Source organism: Esox lucius, chromosome 10, assembly GCF_011004845.1.
Source record: "Esox lucius isolate fEsoLuc1 chromosome 10, fEsoLuc1.pri, whole genome shotgun sequence".
Lineage (NCBI taxonomy): Eukaryota > Metazoa > Chordata > Actinopteri > Esociformes > Esocidae > Esox > Esox lucius.
This window is the reverse complement of record NC_047578.1, coordinates 13,183,787-13,197,642: the sequence shown is the minus strand read 5'-3', so window position 1 is coordinate 13,197,642 and position 13,856 is coordinate 13,183,787. Positions and strand designations below refer to the sequence as shown.

At 43.7% G+C, this 13,856-nt stretch overlaps 1 protein-coding gene across 7 annotated transcripts in view; it reads left to right on the top strand.

Annotated features, from left to right (window-relative positions):
* LOC105012580 (MAP7 domain-containing protein 1) overlaps positions 1 to 13,856 on the top strand; it is a 38,290-nt gene that overhangs the window by 3,594 nt on the left and 20,840 nt on the right. Inside the window, exon 1 of one of the 7 annotated variants that reach the window (XM_020050374.3) lies at positions 2,434 to 2,527. The exons of the other annotated variants lie outside the window; for them this stretch is intronic. The gene's annotated coding sequence lies outside the window, so the exon portion shown is untranslated. Of the gene's footprint in view, positions 1 to 2,433; positions 2,528 to 13,856 lie in introns of those variants that run through there. 7 annotated transcript variants of the gene reach the window in all.

The following is a 13,856-nucleotide window of genomic DNA, read 5'->3' as shown; positions in this document are numbered from 1 at the left end:
CAAGCTCATTAAACACTGAGGTGAAGTGAATTACTTTTCTGTGATCTGACAAATCAAAATGTTTAATTATTTTTGTGAATCATGGACGCCACATCCTCCGGGCTAAAGAGGAAGGGACCATCCGGCTTGTAATCGTTGCACAGTTCAAAAGCCAGCATCCGTGATTGTATGGGGGTGCATTAGTGCACATGGCATGGGTGACTTGCACATCTATGAAGGCACCATTAATGCTGAACAATATATACAGGTTTTGGAGCAACATATGCTGCCATCCAGACAACATATTTTTCAGGGAAGGCCTTGCTTATTTCAGCAAGAGAAAGCCAAACCACATTCTTCACATATTACAACAGCATGGCTCCGTAGTAAAAGAGTCCGGGTGCTAAACTGGCCTGCCTGCAGTCCAGACCTGTCACCCATTGAAAATATTTGAAACATATAATCAATATCGAACCCATATACAAGGCTATATACAGGGAATACCAGTACAGAGTCGATGTGCAAGAGGGTTAGAGATGAGGTTTACATGTTAGTAATGGTGACATAGCTAGGCAGCAGGATAGGTAATAAACAGTAACAGCGGTGTATTTGATTTGTCTGTTTGTGTGTGGGCAGTCAGTATGCATGTGTGTACTTATGTGTGAATGGGTGTGTGCTTATGTGTGTTCTTGTGTTTAGTACTGTATGTGTAAGTGAGTCTAGTCAGTTGTGTGCACGTAGTCACTACTAAAGGGATTGCGCAGAAAGGGGACAGTGCGGGTAAACTGGGTAGTTTGATAAATCATTTGGAAGTCTTGTTAAACATTTTTATAGCTTGGGGGTAGAAGCTGAACATGGTTTTGTGGGTTCTAGGTATGAGACACTGATACTATGTGCTGGGCCTGCCATGCATGATTATAGAGCAGGAGATCCACCCCCCCCCCACCCCCCCAAGGGCGCCCTGTTTCACTAATGTAAGATGTGTTATTTTATTATTGTGTCCTGAGTTAGCCTACATGCTAAGTACATTAACAGCTTGATTTAATTAGATTTTATGGAGCTAAGAACCTTTTGTCGTTTTGAAGCTCAGTTCATGCAATTCATTCTACTTTAAGAACACTCATCAGATCTTTTAGGTCCACTATTTATTAATAATAATAGACCTGATTGCTATAAATGTTATTCTGCTACTAAATATGTTTTGATAGATAAACAGATAGCAGCACTCATAAAGATCAAATAGTCTGAGCATCTGACAGTAACTGTGAGGATGCTGGATCAAATTCTAGAGGCAGCAAGGTGAAAAATATTTTCCTGAGCAAGACAGCAGAGTCCGATTTCAAGCAAGCAAAGTCAAATTTTCTTGACAAATCAACTTTTAAAGGTTGTAGCTTGGCTTCTGAATGTCATTGAGACAAACTAAAACTATTCACATGCATCCATCTTAGAGTTTCTCTGACTCCTAGAGGGAAAAGGTAGATTTTTTTTGCTTGGAAATCTGCTTTTTATTAGAACATATAATTCGTAATCCTTTTTGTGTCAGTAATCACTGGAGGTGGACTAACGTAGACTCTCTTGGACTTTGCCTTGGTCTTTCTGATGTAATATTCCTGGCCTACAATGACAATTGCATTTGGTCTAGAAATGTACGATGCGTCCCAAGCAACCCTGTTCCGTATCTAGAGTAGTGCACTCCTTCAACCACAGTGTTTGTAGCAGTGGTCCACGTTAGTGCACTATAGGGAATAAGGTGGTCTTTGGGTTGCAGCCGTAGCTTTTGGCCGTAGCATTTGGCCATAGCTTTCGGCCCCAGAGTCACCCCCCTCCCCCCCAATTCTATTTTTTATTCTCTCATATTATAACATGCAAAAATAAATGTGTGGGTGGAAAAATCAGGCATCACTGATATATTACATAGATACACAGGAGGGGTTGCAATATGAATACTTCTTTGAATGCTTTTTCTGTCACAAATGGAAGGACAGACATAGGGTGGAGGGGAAGTGGTCCTCTCCCGTTTCTCCTCAGTAACACTGTTGAAGTTCTCCCCACTTAAGTAATGTCTCAATCCTGTTCCTGGTGGGGACTTTGCCTTTGGACGTGTGGGTGGGCAGAGGAGGGGTTTGGGATGGGTGCGGACGGGCCCCGTTAGAATGTGAGCCATTCTTCTCCAGAGGCCCATATCTGCGACGTCTCAGCAGAGGGAGTGAGGAGTTGGGACGGGCAGTTAGCTTGGAGTTATTGTGTTGGTAGCTGGCCCGCTGGGTGTCAGCGAGGGGAGGGAGCGAGTTGTCTGCAGTGTTTCTCATACAGACAGAGCTCTCCACAGCTCCACGTCAGCAAGCCGGCCTAGTAACCGCATGACACACGCACGCGCGCACGCACGCACACACCCACACCCACACCCACACACACAAGCAGCCTTACTTTGCTGCGTGCAGATCCAGATGGTATAATTCCGGGCCGTGGCCGCTGACCTCCCGAACAGGAAACAGAGGAAGCCCTCCATCCTGTAGCGCGTAGAGACGGACAACGCCATTGCCTAAGGGTAAGTCCCAAATGACACCCCATTCCCCTGTGTAGTTCTCTACTTTGGAGGGCTCAGGTCAAGCGAAGTGCACTATACTGCGAATGTGGGGCCATTTAGGATTCAAATTTAGGACTGTGAATCACAGTGTGATTGTAGCCTAGATCCAGAGACTGACTCGAGTTTCCGTTCCCATCCCACATTGTTAAGCACTGAAGTCATTGATGACTTATGTAAAACACAAGGCGAGAACATTTTAATGTCTGTTTTCTATTATCATTGCAAATTAATGAGATTCTGACTTGTGTGTTTATAGTCCTCACATGTTTCGATCGAATTTTCACCCTGCATGAAGGGAGACAATGGAATTCAGTTACAGTTGTATGACTTCCACAATCACAACCAAATATATACTTTCCTGGCATATAATGTATCTAAGCTGCAAGATAAAAGGTGTTTGTTCAGTATTTAAGAACATTGTTAAATACTCATTGTCAAGGTGTGTTTAATTGGAGTAGCAGAGAAAGGGGGTCACAATTTGAATAATTAAGATAGAAAGACAATTCAGTTCAAGTCAATGCATATCATCTACTTCATCTACTGAATTTATTTAATGGTTATTGGATTTTTGAAGTGTGGTTACATGCTTATTAATACAAATTCCTCACTAATGAGTATGGTTAAACACATATCATAGTTTTTTTTATGAATATGCATGGTTTCTTTTTGCTAAGGCAGAAGCATACTGCAGACCCCGGTCAAACCTTGTTTTTATTGGGCTGTTCAGTAATGTTCTTTATTACAGTTTCATTTATTCTTATCCTTTTATACTGGCAAGCTTCTGTATCTGGATATCGATCCAGAATGGATCATATTGATGTTCTAGAGCCTGTTGAGTCTGTTAGATGGCGGGGTCCATGATGACTGGCTTTTATATCTGAGGCACGTTTTCCTCTCTGTTTGTATTCTGCTGCACAAGCAGATTTACACGACACTTCCTCTGGGCACGATTGTCGCACTATTAAAGTTTAATTAGGTAATTGTTATGCAGTTGAATCCATGTTATGCGTTTTCTTGCTGTGCTTGCTGGTAGGAATGGCATCAGTCCTTTCCTCCTCCTTTCCATTGCATTGAATGGTATTTTAGTTACAAGCAGTCAGATTATGGATTTCTTCTGTTTTTCTATCCCTTTCCTTTTCCTGTTGTTTCCTTTAAGGTCTGAGAATAAGAACAGAGAATAGTCGAAAATGAGAGTTAGCTAATGCTACAGTGCGGTGCAATTGTTTCCTTATTGTGTCAGTGCGTTTGTACTGGTCTTCATCCAAGTCACCTAATGTTCAACACTGCTACTACAAAGGACCAACTCATCCCAAATCTAATAACACAACCTAAAAAAATGTATCAATATTTTTTAAACTCACTTAAGAAAAGAAACCAATGTTGAATATGTATAAATATATTCAACATTGTTTTTCAAAATGTCTTTCTCAGAAATGTTTGTGTGTTGTTCCCTACAATAAATATGCATAGAATTGTTATTTACAAGCAGTTATGCTAAAAATTTTCTTTGGTGACCCTGACCCGAAATACCAGTGATCTAGAATACAGAGTTTTATTTGTGACTATAATTCCATACAGTCTTAGTACCACTAAAAATGGTACTATCTAGCAATGAACCAACCAGATATCCTGTTGTCTTGCTACTTGTAGCCAGGTTGCATTTCTCTGTGCTTGTTGTTGTTTATATGTTATCACCTTAGCCCCACCTACTGCTGCACCCTCTGTAATGGCCACTTTCAAATGAGATGTGTGTTTTAGAAGTGTGTGTTGACTCTACATATAGCCACCCAAGGACGATAATCTGTGTCACACACACCAGCACACACACACACACACACACACACAGCTCTTTCCTCATACCCCATCACCTTGGTCACAGGACTCAGGGCACTAATATTAGAGCACAGCTGAGATTTGGTCCTAACAGCCAATCTGGATACAGTCTGGTTTCCTCATGGCCCACAGTCTGGCTACAACCCCGTTTCCTAACAGTCACTCTGGCTACAACCCTGTTTCCTAACAGTCACTCTGGCTACAGCCCTGTTTCCTAACATTCACTCTGGCTACAGCCCTGTTTACATACCAGTCACTCTGGCTACAGCCCTGTTTCCTAACAGTCACTCTGGCTACAGCCCTGTTTACCTACCAGTCACTCTGGCTACTGCCCTGTTTCCTACAAGTCATTCTGGCTACAGCCCTGTTTCCTAACAGTCACTCTGGCTACAGCCCTGTTTCCTAACAGTCACTCTGGCTACAGCCCTGTTTCCTACAAGTCATTCTGGCTACAGCCCTGTTCCCCAGATTAACATTCTAGCTACAGTCCTGTTCCCCTTAACTTAAACACAGATAGTCTTTCATCTGTTCCCATCCACTCTGTGTGTAGTCAGTCATCCATATTCTCTGGATTGTTTGATTATAATATAATTGACCCTTGAATTGACTTTTCTTCCATTTCAGATATTTTTGGCTATTCTGATACTTCACAAATCCAAGAACCCCCTCCAAAACACCCACAACTTTCATTTAATCTAAAAAATATTCCCCATTAGGACCACCACAAAGAACCAGCTGATATGCAGCTGTTGTACCAAAGCTTCCTTGGTTTTCTTATCCTTAATGACACCATGCTTCTCCCTCTGTTAGAAAGATGTATTTGTTACAGCCAGTCTGGAAAGCCTAGTTAGCCTAGAGGTTCCTTAGTGTCCTGGTCAACAGTAGTGCACTACAGAGGGAATATGGGGCTATTTGGGACATGGGATTTGTTTAGTTCCTTCCTGGCACATATTTTCCCCGGCAGCCTCAGGAACAAGGTCCTGTCTGGGCTCCAGGAGAACAGTTAAACTCACGCCGGCAAGCCAACTTTTGTAACATTCCCAGCCCTACACTTATCTTACTCTGACCTCCTCCTCTGTCCTCCTCTTGTTTTCATATGACCTCCTTTGTCTTTCTCTATCCTCTTTCTCTGACCTCTGATCTCCTCCTCTGACCTCCTCTAGCTTTTGACCTCCTCTGTCCCTCTCTTCTCCCTCATCTCTCTACTCTTAACTTTGTCTCTTTCAGGCAGAGATTTCACCAGAATTGTGAGGCAGACAGTGTTTCTAGACACTGCTTGTGTGTTTACATGCTTGTTAAACTTTGGAATGCAACGAAAATGCAGATGACTTTCACCCAGAATGTGCTAATCAAAACTGGAGACACGTGATGTTGTTTAAGTAGATCTTATGGTAGACTGCTCTGTCTGATATGTTGTCTATCACTAGCATCAACATTACACCTAGCTAAATTCTGAGGATGTGTGAATGTAATAAAAGAATTGCGGCCATTCTGACCTGTTGTATCTGATTAGTTCTGCTTTAAATCAGATGGGCTCTTTTGGGTTGTGCATGTGGTGTTTGTTGTTGTGTTATGTAGTGTTGTTGTGTTACCTCCCCTCAGCTCGCCCTTTGTAGTCTACCCATCGACATCAATGTCAAGTCATGGTTATGGTTTTAAACTGTCACTCGCGCACACAAACACGTGAACTAACGCTGAATGTTCATTTCCACGTAAGGACCACTTTAAAACATTGAAATATCTTCGGTTTCTATTAGCTCAGATATGAGTACCTTTTGAAAAGGAGAAAAGGTGCTGAAGAAATTCTGCTTTGTTCCACCACAGCGTGTGGGAAGGCAGGCTAGACAGCCATGTTGAGCAGTGAGAATGGTCTGCCCTTCTTGGCTGACCCGATATGGCTCTGCACTTGATACTATTAAACACGACCCATCACCCTCAGCGCCCTCTGCCAAGTCACTGTCTCTCCGCCGGCTTGGCTGGCCAGCGTGTGCCCTACTTAATGGCTCCAGAGAACAGGACCGCGGCAGTGCAACTCTCTGGGGATCAGCAGCTGTATGTAGTCTGGGTGAATCAGGCCGTCCACTGAACTGACCCGTCATGAGACCTAAGACACTGATTCTACTTTGAGGACCCGGGGTTGTCACACGCCGCACAGGTTGTGTTTATTGGACAGGACCAAGCTAGACCGGTTGGCTGGAGAGAAGAGTGTTGAAATAGCAGTGGGCCCGGATTCAAACACATGCTGCAGACGATTGGGTGATCTGAAGGCTGTAGCACCTAAGGCCTTGTTTCTCAGTGTTGGTCATTGACCAGAGATCTGCTTCTCACATGGCCGCTTCCATAACACTCCTGACTTTGAAGTGGCAGTGATAAGCTCCGCCATGGGTTTGCTAAGTGTCACGTACATGGCATGATGTAAACACATTTACAAACCTGAATCTCACATGGTGTACTTGGTAGACTGTACAACACATAGTCACTGTATGCTTTTATTCACACACACACAAGCACACACTCTACACACACACACACACACACACACAGAACCCTAACAACAGATGACTAAACCCCAACACCAGATGACTGAACCCCAACACCAGATGACTGAACCCTAACACTAGATGACAGACCACCAACACCAGATGACAGAACCCGAACAACAGATGACTAAACTCCAACACCAGATGACAGAACCCTAACAACAGATGACTAAACCCCAACACCAGATGTTCTCCTCTGAAATCCTCCCATCAACTCCATTCCCTTCCCTTCTATTCTAACTTAGAAATGTTCCATGTTGGTCCACAAAACATATTAGCTAATTGTGAAATGGTACGATATGACTTCCTCCTCAATGCACGCTTGCTGTTTTTTAGTTTTTTTACATTGCAAGGGACAGTTCCAGGTCTGCGGTTGCCTTATGTTCCTTCGGCAAATTTGAATGGACAAGTGTATCTACATGTTATTTCAATGTTCTGTAGATGTAAATGCTGTCCTGATAACTCTTGTTAATTTGAATACACCTTCTGTCTTTCTCTTATCCTTGGTTTCTCTCTCTTTGTGTGTGTGTGTGTTTGTGTGTGGTTGTGTGACTATTTCTGTCTGTGTCTATGTGTGTTAATAGGCTAGCACACATTTTTTTAATAATAGGCCTAATGTTGTTGATAGAAAACAATAGGTTCTGGTAGGAGCAGCCCTGTTGAAATTTGCTCCATGACCTGATTGCATGTCAGCAGGAACTGTCTGCTGAAAGGTGGTACACTCTTACAGTATGTTTATAATGCTTTATTTTAAAAGAAAATAGGTAGTATCTCTCTTTCGTTGTCTCTGTCTTTCTCTTGTTGTCTCTCTTCTTTGTCTCTCTCTGTCTCTCCGTCTCTTCCTCTCTCTCATTGTCTGGTTCTCTGTCCATGTTTCTCTTTTTAGCTTGTTCTCTTCAGTATTATTATGTCCATGCAGGAGCTTTTTTCATTCCCATCATGCACTGCACTATAATGACACCCTATGTAAGGGTGACACGAGGATGAGGTCATGGTCTCTGCAACTCCCGTCTTCTCTACAATCACCACGCCCGCTCCCCCTTTCCCTGTCTGCATTTCCAAATGTCCCGCATTTCCATATAGTGTACTACATTTGAGTAGTCTGTGTAGTGTGCCATTTTAAAAACATCTAAGCTCCATCTTAATGCTCCACATCATTTCTCTACCTCTGTTTTTCTGTGTTCGCCAACCTTTCTATTAACAATTTAATTGCAATCATTCTTTGTCCATTCAGAAAGCAGAGGGAGTGCTAAATCATTGATGAATTCATTTATGATTCATGTTTTGTATTATATCCTCTGTCTGTGTGACTGGGTAACCCACTTCATGCTGGATTCACATTGGCCTCCATTCCGGTGAAGGTCTGGGGAGCCACCCTCTCTAACCTGCACTCGTCTACATTTGCCTTTGGGTCACTGGGAGTCTGTCTATCCTTAGCACTCACAGGAGTCTCTGTAAGGCCTCTGGCTCTTAGTGGCAGGGGATGGGGACTTTAAGTGAAGATCCATGGCAGACAGTCTTTACCATAGCACTCAGCTGATTCCCTGTAACCATTTTGTGTCTCTGCCTCTTAATGGCAGTTGATGGATGGTGTATTCCATGTTGGTCCCAGAGCAGCCCATCCATCTTGAATATACTAGGTCATGTGATCCAGAGAAGCAGTGATACAGGCGTCATCCTAAATATTACCCTGTTATGAATTTAGTGAACTACTTCACTGCCCTCCAAGTACTGAATTCCAAATGAGTTTAATTTAGGAAGTAAATTAAACTTGTTGAAAATGAGACATTGTGATCTTGTATCAATATAATTAATATATACATTTATTGTTAATACATTTATTTTCCATGCTCCAATTCCATATATTGTATCAATGGCACTGTCTTGTTGCTAAGACTTCAAACATATTTGGGAGAGTTGAAGATGGCTGCAGACCTTCCCTTTTGTGCCAAGCATTTAACTTATTTCCCCCAATGCTTGTGTGAGAAAGATCACTCACCTCACGACCTCAGCTTTTGAGGCGCCTGAGCCATCTGAAGAAGGAACTTAAAAAACAACTGCTCATGATGCCTCTCCCTCACTGGATGATGATGGCCAATTTGCTTCACCCATGAGGCTTTCCAGCCACCCGTCAGCTACAACCTAGGCTGTGGTGGTCAGCTGGGTGCTGCGAAAGCATGCCCCCTGGGGGGCCCAAATAATTACACATCTTTTTTTACACATCTCTTGGGCTTAGATTTGGTAAATCACAAAACTATTACAAATTATGTTTCAATACTCCATGAACCATGAAATTGCCTGTGGCTAAATCTGACACAGCCCAACAGTGTGTGGTGGGCTAGCATTGCATGATTGGCCTCAAGAAAGGCTTGTCGACAGACGTAATACTTTAAACCAAGCAGTTCGGAAGAATGGGTTAGGCTAGGTTAAAATGGCTGACCTCTCCAGGATTCTTTTATGACTTTTAACTGTTTGAACCATTGGACCTAATTACCTTTCATATCCGTGGTCTTACTGTGGTCTTTGAGTGGTAATGGTCTGCCATAGGTGAAGCTGGTAAAGTGATGCTCACCCAAACAACTTGGAGAAAGACTGTTGAATGAACCTGATGCCTCTGCTTCAGCTGAAATTGTTACTGAGTTATTGTTAATATTGTTTGCCTACATACATACACATACAGCTCCGGAAAAAGTTAGGAGACCACTGCACCTTTTTCTTTCCTTTCCAAAAAGTTGAAAAGGACGTTTTTGAGTGAGGAACCGAAAGGTTAAAATGAAGAGACCTCTGCAAATTCAAAGCGTCTGTTCCTCACTCAAAACTTTCCTTTTCAACTTTTTTGGAAAGGAAAGAAAAAGGTGCAGTGGTCTCTTAATTTCTTCCTGAGTTCTATATCCACATATTGGGGGTGCATTTCCTACTAAAATGTAATTGAAACATTACTTCTAAACCAAACACTAAACCTAGCGACCTAGCTTTTCTCAAAGGAACAGACAACGTTCTCAGCATTATCCTTATTTTACTAGCTTTTACTTGAGGAATTCTATTTCCCAGTAGCAGTGCACTACACACACTGAGAGAGAGGGGAAGAGCACATACCAGAGATGCCTGAGGTTGGCCTGACCCAGTACCCTCCCTCCACAGCTGAAAGATCCTACACACACACACACACACACAAACACACCCTCTGTCAACCACACTCACACAGCCTCCGTCACAGGCTCTGACCTGCCTCCATGTCTGCTGTACCGTTGGAAAGCCCCGCATCTCCACCTAAATCCCTCGCCCAGATTAGGCCAGTGCAGAGTGCAGCGTGCCATATTGAAACAGCATAGAGGAATCTCATTAGCAAACGTAGGTCTTTTTTTCCCCCCAGCCTGTAAAATAACAGGTTTGCTGACTTTCCAAGATTTTATACCCCGTTGTTCCCCCTCATGAGTATTCCACATTAGTGCTTGAAACAGCGGTTGACGGAGCATGCTTCCAGGCTCTGGGATTTTCCAACGGCAAAAGCTCAGTCCCATTTATGGTTGACATTTTCTGCAGGGGGCACCGCACTCTGAGCTGCTCTGCCCTATTTTTAACTGTCTGTCAGAGGGGAAGAGAAACCTGAGATGGCCGGCTGCTTTGGAGGGAAGCAGAGTGGAGGTGGGTGGAAGCAGGCCCGTGCGCATGCGTATGGGGGGGGGGGGGGGGGGGGGGGGGCTGTGTGTGACAATAATTTGGAGCCTGTCACATGAATAGGCGTAGTTGATGAGATCTACACATGTTGGGTGAATGTGAGAGATTGGAAAACTTTGTCTTTGCTTGAACCTGCATCCCATTCTCAAGGCAGGAGATCATTTGTACAGCTGTTACAGTACCATATTCTGTTGCACTCTGTGGCATTGCGATGAACAGTATTCTGTTAGATTCTCAGGTAGTCATGAGAGTATATAAGACTGACCTAGATAAAGATGATGATCTGAAACAACCTTTTCAGTTTAGATCTGCTCGTACTTTAGCTAAAAACAACGCAGACTCAAACCAACTCTGAATTATAACAACTTTATGGTTTTACTAACAGAATGTTCCACACACTCGGTTCTCTGTTTTGGATAAAGTTAATCCTGTTTATTTTGCTTCCCTTTATGGTTCTCTGTCCAGTTGTGGTTCCTCAAGTCCAAACCCTCAGCGTCTTTCAAGCCACACATCTGACTTCAGAAGAAATCATCCTCTCTCAGACTTAATATACTGTAGATGTGTTGTGGCTGACTTTCTGTTGCTATGCAGACTGATAATAATAGCCTCTATTGTTATATGTGGAAAGTTTTCTTTTGGTCTGTAGATGTCTTTCCCACTTGCCTCAGGGCCAGTACATCCAGGAGTAAGGTAGACTTTTTCACCTCTCTCTCATAACAATGCTAGCTGGTGGATGTGTCTGAGTTCTCAGCAGATAGGAGAGGCCTGTTCAACACATGATAGTCCTTGCCTGTAAATGTGGCCCTCCAGGGTGTTTTCTCACCTCCCCCCTTGATATATGACAATCATTTAGGTTGAACGGCATACTGCTGTGGAAATATCTGCCAACATCTATTTGTAATGGTAAAATGTTCATAATGCCAGAAGTTCACTGAGAGTGCTGCATTGCCAATCACATTTTATTTTCTGGCAGCTACAAGTGCAGTGATTGGCTTAGCAAAAACTGTTGTTAATCATGTCATCAGATGATCCAGTCTAGTAGATTATCCGCCCGTTAGCATGCTGGGATTTTCCCTTTGCTCTGAGATGAAGTGTTGTGGACTGAAGATGAAGCCACACCGGCCAGAGGCTCAGTATTCGTGTGTGATTTATGGTGTTTTTAAGCAGTTGGTCCTACGTCCCAAATCAGAGCTCATTCCAAACCCTACAGTCCACTTTGCCCAGAGCCCTATGAGTGCTGGTCAGGAGTAGTGCACTTAGCAGGGAATAGGAAACCATTTGGAATTCAGCCTGTGAGGAAAGGAGATGGTTGTGCTCACGTGATACCGATACCACACAATATTTTTATTTTCCTCTGTTGCTCTTTGTTCATCTTTCTCTTCCTCTATTCCTTCTGTTCTCTTCCTCTCTTTTTTTTGTTTGAATCATGCACTATTTATCTCCTCCCTCGTTTGACTAAACCTCCCCCTCTTTCTGTCTATATATCACGGTTTCTTTCTCCCCATTAGAATGTCCTCCACAGGTCATTGTGGAGGTGAGCAATTTTTCATCCCCTTCCCCCATACACTCTCCCGTCCCTCCCCACTCTCGCCCTCCCCACTCTCGCTTTCTTGCACCACGCTGTCTCTTTCTCTTCCTGCTCTCTCCATCTCCCCTCTGACACTGTTCCCCCTGCGCTTTCTTTATTTTTACTCCCCTTTTTTTCTCATCTCCCCACACGGTTTCTCTGTCCCACCCCACACTCTTTCCCTCCATGCACCCCCGCCCCCCCCCCCCCACTGCCATGCGTCCTTGAGGTTTAGTGCAGTTGGCTCCTGACAGCCAAGCTCAGACAGCAGCTGACCAGCCCAGCCCACATAGAGACAGGCTGCTGGGTCGTAGACACAGAGAGACATGGTTCCAAGCCTGGTTCCACTCTAGATTTCTTCCTAAATTTCAGCCTCTCTTAGAGAGTTTTTCCTAGCCACTGTGCTTCAACACTGTTGTTGCTTGCTCCTTGGGGTTTCAGGCTGGGTGTTTTGTAAAAGCACTTTGTGACAACTGCTGATGTAAAAAGAGCCATATAAATTCATTTGATTGATTGATTGATTGATATGTTGCTGGACCGTAGAAACAGAGAGACACAGGCTGCTGGGCCGTAGACACAGAGAGACACAGGCTGATGGGCCGTAGACACAGAGAGACACAGGCTGCTGGGCCGTAGACACATAGAAACACAGGCTGCTGGGCCGTAGACACAGAGAGACACAGGCTGCTGGGCCGTAGACACAGAGAGACACAGGCTGCTGGGCCGTAGACACAGAGAGACACAGGCTGCTGGGCCGTAGACACAGAGAGACACAGGCTGCTGGGCCGTAGACACAGAGAGACACAGGCTGCTGGGCCGTAGACAAAACCTATCAGATGGGAATTAACACGGGATGTGTTTTGACTAGCTGTGACCTTCCTGTCACCCTCCAAGAGGAGAGAGGTTAAGAAGCATTGTTCCAAGCTTTTATTTGTGGATCTTCTGTACAATGTGATATGTGTGTATGCAATATGACTGGTATGAAGGGTTATTGGTCATTGGAGCCTGGCGATGATGGCGGTGGGATTGCATTCCAGTGGTCGATGTGCACCAGTGAGATTCTGTCGAGTCATACACCCCCACGTTACCCCAGGCACAAGCAGAACGTTTCATCTGCGGAGCACAGCTGGCCTGACCATACGTGTCGTATGTTTTTCCTCAGCATACACGGCAAAACCACTCATATACAGTACATGTGTGGAACACGACAAAAATAAGCACTACCATTAGATGTTTAGAAGGACATGTATTGAACAACATTTGGTTGTGTTGCTTTAGTTGGCTTGGCCTTGACTTCTGTTTCATTCTCTCTCTCTAGATCAGGCATTTTAAACTTTTGAGGGTTAGAATAGCAGAATATACAGCTCCGGAAAAAATTAAGAGACCACTGCAACTTTTTCTTTTCTTTCCAAAAAAGTTGAAAAGGAACGTTTTGAGTGAGGAACAGAAGCGTTGAATTTGCAGAGGTCTCTTCATTTGAACTCTTCTGTTCCTCACTCAAAAACGTCCTTTTCGACTTCTTTGGAAAGGAAAGAAAAAGGTGCAGTGGTCTCTTAACCTTTTCCGGAGCTGTATAGTGTACAGTTTTGAATTGTGATTTCGCATTAAGTTAGCAGATCTTTTTTTTTTTTTTTTATGCACCAGGGCAAAATGTGTACAGTGGCAGGATAGT